The sequence below is a fragment of the Hypanus sabinus genome, chromosome 28, assembly GCF_030144855.1.
Source record: "Hypanus sabinus isolate sHypSab1 chromosome 28, sHypSab1.hap1, whole genome shotgun sequence".
Classification (NCBI taxonomy): domain Eukaryota; kingdom Metazoa; phylum Chordata; class Chondrichthyes; order Myliobatiformes; family Dasyatidae; genus Hypanus; species Hypanus sabinus.
The window spans coordinates 20,479,835-20,490,653 of NC_082733.1; the positions used below are offsets into that span (position 1 = coordinate 20,479,835).

Genomic DNA, 10,819 nt, shown 5'->3' on the forward strand with positions numbered 1-10,819 from the left:
ATGGGCTTTTGATTAGAATTTAGTACTGTATATGAAAAACACACTTGTATTTTTTTTAAATTACGAAGGTTATAATACTATAAAAAATGTTCATACAATGTGTAATCACTTTTACAACATTCATATCAAATGCAGCTGAACCACATGTTGAACTTTTCATATTTTATTAACCAAACCAGATTTCTTTGAACTTGATAAAATGAAGTCATTTCAGAATCACAAGAGACAGATGGATAGCTTCTGTTGCAAACACGGCGAAGAAAGGGATTGACTGCCACGTAATTCCTACAGCAATAAAGTAAAACTGATTAAATGCAAAGGTGAAAATTGACAAGTTTTCCACAACTCCTCGGGCTGTATAGATCAGTTTATGTATGCAAATCTCTACCTTATATATGTTGATTTATTCTGCTAAACTGCAAGATACATTTTCATCTCTGAGCATCTGTTTTTTTTCTTCAAAAAATGGCTGGAGCTAGCAGTCAAAAATAAACCCACAAAAGTGCAGTAGTGTATAAACACACAGCCCTATTCCTGATCCTCTTCTCTGTGTGCTGAGGTAGTGTTGTTGATTTATCTGGGAGAAAATAAACCATGCTTTCTTAAAGGGAAATGGGATTACTGCTATTGTCTAGTCCACAATGCTGAGGAGAATTAGCAATAGTTGTAGACACTTAGTGGGGCTCTCAAGCAGAAGCTTATCCCAGATTTTACACAATAAACATTTGAATATCAACAGTGTTTTGTAACTCCATCGCAAATGTATAAACTACTTCCCCTTTGAACCGAATCCCTTCAAATAGTTGCACACCTTCTACACGAACAACTTGACAATTTTTATCTCTTTTTTGCTGTTTTATAAACTACGGAGCTTCTCCAGTTTTTTTGGCATATGCTTTGTAAATCAAAAATATAAGATGTAAATCAAAGCACTGAAAGATTTATTTTATTAATTGATTAATTAGCTGCCTTACATTTATTCTTTAAGCTTCTTTTTATTTTAAATGGACTAGTTTTCGTTGCAGAGTTAGTTCAGACATATTTTGTTTTGCATCAGAGTAATATAGTGTCACTCCAGGCCTTCAACAGCTCGATCACTTTCTACAAATTGAGACATAACTTTCATGTCCAGTATTGTGGCTTGGCTAAAGCAATGCCTATTGAATTTGATACAATGATCCTGTGGATGAAGTTATCTGTATCGTTGAATGGGATGGTGTCAGTGGGAGGGGAAAGACCGGGCCTGGAAAGAATGCTTTTTCTGAAGTCCTGAAGGTCACAGTCCAGCTGCTCTGTGAGGCAAAAGGACACCATTGCCCTGGACAGAGACAAGAAAGAAAGCACTGTAAATAGAGAGCATCTAGCAGGAGTTTGAGTGTGTAGCATCAGTTATCGCACCACGACTTTTTATTTTAGAGGGCTGCGCTAGATTATGCTCAGTGTGGAATAATACGAACAAGAAAATAAGATATTCGACCAATTTTCTGAGCAAGGTTGAGAAATAAGACGCCACCAAGTGTCAAAGGTAGGATAAAAGGAAACAAAGATCAGCCTTCTTTACTTGTTTATTTCAAGGCATTAGGCTTCCTAGTAGTTTTCAACTTAACAAAATGTACTTTTTGAGCTGAAGCTGAACATAAACATTATTTTTCTGCAAGTAAAAAAGCATTCTTTAATGTGGCAGTAGACACCCAGGGCTGAACAGCAGACATATATACAGCCCAGAGCTTTCTGCCAGAAGTATCACTGATTCCCTTCAATTGATAACGGCACCTCTTCTCATTTGACAGGCATCAGACACACTGAGGGTTTAATATATTTTTTCATGTCAGTGCCTGTTTACACAGAGCAGGTCAACAAAAGGACTGCTCCTATCTAACAGAATATGTGATTAATGTTTGAACTGAGCGTGACAATATATTCCTTGGATGTCAGGGAAGTGCTCCTCAAATTGATACTTAGCTTGCTTCAAAATTCCTAAGTCTTTTTAAAAATATTTTTTCAAGTCTACAGCTTGTAAATTAAAGCAACAGAAAAAATGTTCACATTTTAAGAAAAGTATTCTTCAAATTCATTTGGAAGAATAATACAGAGCAAACTCATTTTGTCATATTAATATATTATCTGAAAGACTATGCTTTAGTTATATTTCTTTGAAGTTTGTAGGAAGAAGACAAATCAATACTGGTATCGTCTTCTTGAAAAAGTTTTTCAAAGTTATTTTTGCAGCTTGGTCATAATACCTAATTTGTTTTAATCAACTCCTAAATTAATAAGGCTTTTGTACAACTGCATTCAAAATTGATTCTGTATAAATATAGACAAAGAAACAAAATGGAGCATTGCTTTTCCGAATGAGATATGTTATTTCCACATCCCTTTTATTATTACAATAGAATGGTGTGGCTGGTTAAGTGTATGGTCAACAGCAATATTTATGCAATTAATTAGTAAAGTCAAATAACTTAATTTGTTTGAACTGATTAATCAATAAATCAATGAAAATCATTGAAAAACTATAAATTTTTCTTCATCAATAAAGCTAACATTTGAAACTGAATCCCACAATGTTTGTTCCCTCCCTGTTGACTTTCAAACCACAAGTTGAATGGTAGCATCTTGATGTGTGAAAATTAAAAACAATTTGATTTCATTCAAGAAAATCCAATCTTTAAAATGATTAAGTGAAGTTCAAGAATTTGATAACTAGATTTTAGCCTGTGACTTTACTACTAGGATATTTGTAGTAATTGTTTAAACAATGTTTTCTTTATGGTACATTTGATACCTGTCCTCTCCCTCAGCAAGAAAGCTATATAAATATTATAAATTGTCTCTGTATGGAATGCTTTTCTTTCACACTGTAACTGTGGCATTTAATATTATTTAAATAATTCAAAGAAGCATTTTATTTTCAATGATATTTATTCAGAAACAATTTGTTTATTTCAAATTATTTTTGTTCACCACTGAAACAATTGATTTAAACAATTTTCAAGAAACAAGCCTGATATTAAGGCCAATACTGCACATTCTAATGTCCAGAACAATAATGAATCTTGTCTTTATTTACTATTTACCTTGCACAGTTGTGGAAAATTTATTTCTATTGCTTTTAAGTGCTGCCTTCTGAGTACCTATTGCAGCATATCAGATAAAATAATTTCTGAATATTTGATTTTGACTTTTATGAGATGAGCTATGGAGACACTCAGCTATGGGCATAAAATAAATTGAATTTCTACACCCAAACATGTCTACTGCTTTCATTGGACAGTTAATGTAAGATGGATGCAATTTGTGCTCTGGCAAAAACTAAAAGGAATTGACCATTCAACTCTACCCCATATATTCCTTAACTTGAGTCCATTAAGTTAATTGTGATTTACATAAATTGTGATGTATTAGCATGAGATTGCTGAGGTAACTTTCACATTCAGCTCTGCACAGCAATTTTCCTGAGAAGTTGTTGCCCTGTGCATATAAAGAACTGTAGGAAAATGTTGCAAAATATATGCTGTATATGCTGTGAATAAAAGAAAATCTTGCAGTGTCCACATGGATAAATAATTTAATAAACTTCTAAAAACATGAATCATCTATAAATTTGTTTGATTTATGAAAATCCCTGGCTACTGATGTTCATAATTGATACATATTCAGATTGTCAGCAATTAATTGAAGTAATTTATTAGTTCTTCATTGTTTCACCTTTTCCTGCGTTTTCCTGTTTTATCATAATAACTGTCAAAAAGTTACCAGCTAAAGAACTCTGGTGATCATTTGATGATTATTAGAATGTGTACTTTATTGAGTTATATCACTCATTGACAGGATGTGGAGGTCTCTGACATGGCCATCAGTTATTGCCCATTCATAACCGCTGCTGAGACTGCAATCCAGGAATATTGATAGAATTCCAAGCCAGGAAGGCATGTGATCTGGGAGGAGATCTTGGCTTTGGCAGTGTTGCCATACATGTAGAGAGTATGCACATTTAGGAGGAGTCAAAAATGTGTCTTTCTGATGCTATATTGTGTTTTGTAGATGGATATACTGTAGTCAATGTATCCCAATAAGGGAGGAAATAGATATTATAGATTTTGGATTGAGTGCCAAGCAAATGGAGTGTTATGTCCCCTTCATTAAATATGACTAATGTCCTTAATGTTGTTGGAAGTGTCTTATCCAGGCCAATGAATAATGTTCCCCCATGTTTCTAACTAGTGCAATGTAGAGAATGGAAAAGCTTCAAGGAAATTAGGGCTAAGCCATTTGACCAGAATACCAAACTCTCACTTCCTCTTTCAGCTATATTATTTACGAATTCAATAGAGTTAAGTTTCTGGACAATGGTGGTCATCGTGATATTGAGGTTAAGGTGTCCAATGGTAATGAGGCTGTTGAATATCAAATACTAATGGTGAGATGCCCTCTTATTGGAGATGTTCATAACATGATTTTGTGTGGAGAATTCCATTCCATTATAACTTGTATATCATTTATTTTAGAAAATGAATTTATGTATATAATTTAACACATGAAGTGTCTGTTATTCAGGATAATAGGGAAATACCCATGAGTTTCATCATATTTTCCTTATTAATTATATCTTGTCAAGGAGACATTGGCTATTTAGCACCCTGCACATACATGCACACATTTTAATGACGTGACAATTTAATAAAGTCTAATTCCCAACTGTAGATCACTGTAAAAAATTAAAAAGTGAAATAAGACAGCATATATGAAAATATAACAATGTTATATTCTCTCACAAAACAAATTAAGAGAAGAATGTTTACATGATTATTTATACTTCACCTATAATTTTGAAATATTTTATGCATGTGATTTAGATAAATAATTATTGACAAGTTCATTTTCAATTCTGCTGTAATTAGGATTCAAATGAACTAATAATGAAATAATACATGTGGCTTTCTTCAAAATTTATAACTCTGTAAATTGAGACAAGTCTTGTTTTGACAGTTGTGCATTCTTTAATTTTTAAATAATCTTTCTAAAATTACAACATTAATTATAAACACTCCAACATTTTTTGTCTTATTCTTAACAGAAAGAAGGAAAAATACAAGAGTAATCCCTTATCTATGATGTTCTCTATCAACTTGCACATCAAATGCTTGGATCCTTCAAAGTAATCAATCAATTTTTTGTGACTGTGATTTTATTCCATATTAATTTGTGCAGTTATGTTCCAAGATTATTTCAATTTGCAGTGAGTGAAGAATACTAAGCATTAAAGGGAGCAACTTATTGACTGCAAACCTGTATGGCAAGGATTTTTCATTAGGACATTTTCACAAGTTTCAGATGTAGTTAGAATGTAAGCCTCTTTGGAACTGATTAAGAAACACCAGCAAACCTTTGGTGTAGATCAGTGCAGAATTGTTCATTTCCTGTCTGACATGAATGTGTAGTGAGCATCCATGGAGCATGATCCACGGAGCATGATATAATTCACATGTCACATCCAAAGTGTAGCTGACTCTCACATGGAACCCTCCAGCGTTAAATACATTCTCTACGATTTTCATTCTAAAAGTGACCTTTTAAGTCAGACCTTTTGTTGATCATAGTTCTCTTCATGTTAAATGAGGGGGTAAAATCGCTAATCATTGTCACATTATTGAGGTTGTACATGAGACAATTTAGATGGCTTTTCACGCAAGAGCAAAAAATCTTGAATTAAATATTTTAATTCTTCAAAGACAAGTAAATTTCATAACCAAAGCAAAATTATTGAAAAAGGAGCATAATAAGTTGCAAAAGAAACTTTTTGAGTTCATTATATTTCACCATCTTAGATCAATTAATACTATTAGATGCTGAAAATCCTAGAGATGTTTTACTAGGGTTTCAAAATTTAAATCATAAACATATCAATGAAATAGTAAATACTTCCTGCATAAATTCATTGCTTTTATTGTTTGTTGCAGAAAACCTTCTCTATGTTTTATTGAATATTGGTTTGCTCATGTTTTCCACCAGATTCCACAATCTTCATTGAGTGAAAATGAAGAAAACATTTCATTTCCTATTATTTCCCACCATTCAAACAATTTTGCTCAACACCATTGCTAATGTTAAATCAAAGTAATTGATAACTGAAATATATGCAATTATATTAAGCTGAAATCACTATATTTAAAATAGAAATGCAAATTTCCCCGATGGTTGGAAGACAATTGTGAGCACTTTGCTGAATTGTGCTGATAACTGGTATTAGCTGGACTCAATGGGAAAGAGTTTAATAAAGTGTTATTACAAATGGCTTTGTTTTCGAAAAAGGAAAGCGAAAGAACTTTCATATTTAGGGTGAGGGAAAAACCGCACAAGAAAATGACTGAAATTTAAAACCACTGCATGAAAACTGTTCACATTTTCCAAGATTATTATATATTTGTTAATATGCAGGTAAATCATGGAGTGACACTTAAATAAACTACAAAATATCATTGTTAATTAAAATGATCATATTCAACAGATGAATTTCATTAAATGCTTGCATTCATCATATCATAAACATATATTATTGGAAAATAAATTATCAATGCTGTGCTTAAAAAAACGATATTTTTTACTTAGGGTTATATTTCTAAAAGTGGCAAGGATATTTATTACAACAGGAGTATTTTTTATTCAAGTAACATCAGTTTTGTTGAGGATTTTATATTATATCACTTTGCTTGCATTGTGCCTGCACTGAGATGAGAGCTGAAGCAGGCAGATAGATAGAGGTTTAAGTTGAATATGATCTGATGAGCAAGTTAAGCTGGGTATCTCCACTCCCTGACAAAATTAAAAGCCTTTGCTGCAATTTTTGTCCTAATCACATACGTGATGCCATAATTGGTGATTGCCTTTAAGAAAAAGTCTACAGCTGCTGCTTGCAGTTCTGTGTCTGTCAGTGAGCAGCAGGCCATTTTATTTGATATTTTGAAAGGAAGTTCATGTTGGACAGCTGCATTCTGTTCACTTCAACCCCTGTCACAAATGTTCTGCATAAATGTAAGTGATATGATGACTGGACATGGTGTCTCTTATAATCATTGGTAATGATTATCTGGTTTTTGTGTAATGTGACACATGTGCAGTGAATGAGGCACAGGCAACATCTGGCATGGATTCAGCAATCTGAGAGTCTGGAGTCATTTGAATATGCATAGGGATTTGTTATTCTGCCTGCTTAGTGCCAGCTCGAATGAGCCACAGAGCAGCCCTGTTTGCTAAGAGCAAATATAAAATAGGCCCTCAAAGCTCCTGTAAAGCTTCTTAAGTATTTTACCCATCATCCCCTGCCTTAATGCCATATTGCTTATATTCCTTATTTTTTTGGGGGGGGTTTCCATCTTCAAAGTGCAATCTTTCATTGACCATTGTTCACTGCAGCAATCTTGCCCTCTGACATTTGCCAAGCTGTTGATCGGACCATAACTAGTAGGAAGCATTGTGGCTAACCATTTATTCTATGGCTTCTTCCAGTTTGAGTTACCTGCCTCTTCTTTGGCAGAAGGGACCTAACAGCTGTTATTCTTTTTCCAATTTTTATCATGCAAAGATACAAAGGCTCCTTTAATCTTATTTGCTGTGTTATATCCACTAGATCTATATAAAAAAAAATCTGTGTGGACCTCTGACCTGAAGGTGTTACAGTCATATAAACCACAGGTCATATGCTGTGTTCCCCTTACACTGCTACTGGCTGAGCCTTTCAGGAGGCCCAGGTGGGAATGCTGACAATTTGGCATGGAGACAATTCTAAGCAGCTCTGGAAAAAAAATCATGGTTTTACAAAGATAGCATATGTTCCAGTGATATGCAAGTTTAACAAGAAGGAAAAAGAATGAACTATAAACAAACCACATCAGAAAAAGGGTGAGAGAAAGCAGAAGGATACAGTAATGGCAATTAGTAAAATGTTAAATTGGATAATTTTGGTCACAAGTACTGAAGTGAATTGATAAACTTTGTTTTGCATGCCGTCCACATTCTCATAGTGGTGGGATAGAAATAGTCAGGGAAGGAGGAATATGTGACAGACACAGAGATTATCTGAAGCTTTTAGCTTAGGTCAGTTTGAATCTAATTCAAACCCATTTGCAATGCTTGAAACTTTTAGAAATTAGGTTTCCTATGGAAGAGGTGCTATTATGAGTTTTCTTTTAAGCAGGGTAAGTGAGCTGGGAGTAAATCATTATGTGCCAGTTCACCTAAATGATGTCAGCTATGTGTCGATCTTCCTAAATATAACATCACTTCTGAGATTGGTTCTGGCATTTTGTTACTGAGCACATATCAGACACAATCCTATGAACTCAAGATTGACTGTTGACCTCATACTAGTTGTTCTAGGATGAGGTGGAAGTGAAAAAAGTGAATTGGTAACTCAAAGTGTTTCAGATGATAAACAACTGTAGAACTTTACAGAGTAAAGTACAAAAAAAAGGTCACCTCCAAGCTCATCACTTGAGATTAAAATAAAATGCAGATCACTTCTTGATAAACAACCGGATAGCTGTTAGCTTTCTCCTGTTTGAAGAATTGTATCATTGTATTACATTCCAAGTGTGCTATATAGTATACATTTTGTGTGAAATAATCAAATAATCTGCATCTATTTATATAACACCACGTCATCCAACAAATCATAAGAGTATCTCCTAGTGTCTACCATGTATCTTTTAATTCATCTTCTCTATTTGATGATCCAAATAAGTGTTCATTAGGACCCTTGAGATAGGAAGAGAAAAAGTTAACAAATTGTATTCTGGTGAATAATGGGGTGAAGGATAGAAGTTAAATATTTGAATTCTAAAAGATTAAGCTTAGCATCTTATACATCAGTTACATGTCCACTCACTGATGGTCCGTGGCCAAAATTTATCCACTGGGACTGGTAAAGCCTGATGTTCAACATTGGAGAGTATTTCCAGTGCTTAACATAGCATCATCATTTTACAATCCAGAATCTGTAAAATACAAGCATTCTTTAGCCAGAGTTTTTAAATTGTGATAACCGTTGAAAATAAGTGTTTCGGAGTTATGGAGAACAAGAGTACGTAGTCTGTTTTTCATGAAAGTTGTAAAAAGGCTTATGCGAACACTACTTTGGTAATTTTGATTCTATGTTGAGTGGATAGTCACCCAAAACACAGCCACACAAAATAACATTGTAACAGGTAATTTTCACAGAAGGTGAGCTGTAATGATATGTATTGTTTGGAACAGTGCAATGATACACTGATGCAGTAAAGAGTGCTCTTCTGAAGATAGGTTTAAAGCAGTGTGGTGAGAAACTAAAGCAGCAAGACTATCAGGATGTATTTGATGCTGACACTAGATGTTGGAGATGGAAAAATCTCCCTTTAACAATGCCATTGGTCATTTGAACATGATTAATTTGCAACTTCATAGCTGCTACTAAAGGAAATATTTATGTTTATATATATAAAAAAAAGCCAACCTGAGCTTTTCTGACCCAACAGGTTTTGATGAAGATTCCTGTAGGATAATAACAAGATCCATTTCGAGTGCAATGCAGTAAACCTGCAAAACCAGTGATCTACATCACCAGGTAGATAATAAATAAATTGCTGGCATAAGTAATTGTGTATTCACCTATTATAAATCATAGGATTTTCAACAGTAGAAAACTCACAGGCCTGAAAGGTTAAGAGATTTCACTCTCTGTTCTTTTTAGCTAAGATTTATGTAACAAAACAAAGGGATTGTCCATCTGCCCACAATATATATATTAAATTTAACAACTCACTGTCGCTCTTAATGGCCTCTTCCTTTGTGCACTGTGGAAGTTTAATATGACTATATTTTCAGCCCCTAACATTTAGAAAAAAATGCCTCTGCAAAATATTGATGCATAAATATCTCTGAAAATGTTAAAATACTACCCATTGCAACAGAAAACAGAATGTTTCTTTAATAATAATGGCATTCATTAGGGAAAAATGAACTTCCAATTGTTGTATTTTTAATCCTTTCAGCTTTTCTGACAAGCCATTTCTAGTAATACTGAATAAGGGATATACTTGTTTCTTAGAACTTTGAAACTATAGAAAACCCAGAAATACTGACTACTATTTGCATTTTCAATCCACTCACCATCCCACATTAAAGACTGAGGTCATCTGCTCATTGGCAGAGAGAGAGTCCTTTCTTTCTATGGAAGCAAACCTGTCAATGAAGCATGTTTAGAATAACCTTTTGAACGTGTATATCTCCGTTAATCTAATGAACAGAATTACATACTTTATAGTAAGGTAAAACCGCTTCATCCTGGACAAAGCAAAGTTCACACTGGACTTGAATAGAAGTAAAATTGAATATGGTCGTGGACATAGCACAGAGATTTTGCTTTAGCTGCCTAAATAAATGTAAACCTAATATTCCAATTTATTAGACAATGAATAGTGGCTGAAATGTGTAATAAATGACCAATACAATTCATCCAATCTGTATGCCTGCCGACGTTCAACATCACTCCCAAGGCCATTTCCCCCACAGAGATTATTTCCAGTTCATTATGCTGTCAGATGGCACTCATAATGTTTCTTTTAGATAGCAAATTTTTATACTCCAGAATAAAATCGAATGAGGTTCAGTGAATATTAGATAACTTCAAACGGTGTCTGACTAACACAAACTAAATGAATGTTGTTCTTATTGCATATCTTCTCTGCGAGATGAAAGGAAGTTCTATGTATGTGAATTCCAGGAAAGCAAGTACAGCCTCCTGGACATCAATAACAAGGCGTTATACATCCAGTCACTCCTT

The 10,819-nt window shown here is 33.9% G+C and overlaps 1 long non-coding RNA gene across 1 annotated transcript; it reads left to right on the plus strand.

The window, feature by feature from the left end:
• The first annotated feature begins 1,314 nt into the window (after positions 1–1,314).
• Positions 1,315–9,577, plus strand: LOC132382476 (uncharacterized). Its single transcript, XR_009508345.1, has 3 exons — positions 1,315–1,525; positions 5,081–5,161; positions 9,513–9,577. It is a non-coding gene; the product is annotated as an uncharacterized LOC132382476 (long non-coding RNA).
• Positions 9,578–10,819: the final 1,242 nt, after the last annotated feature.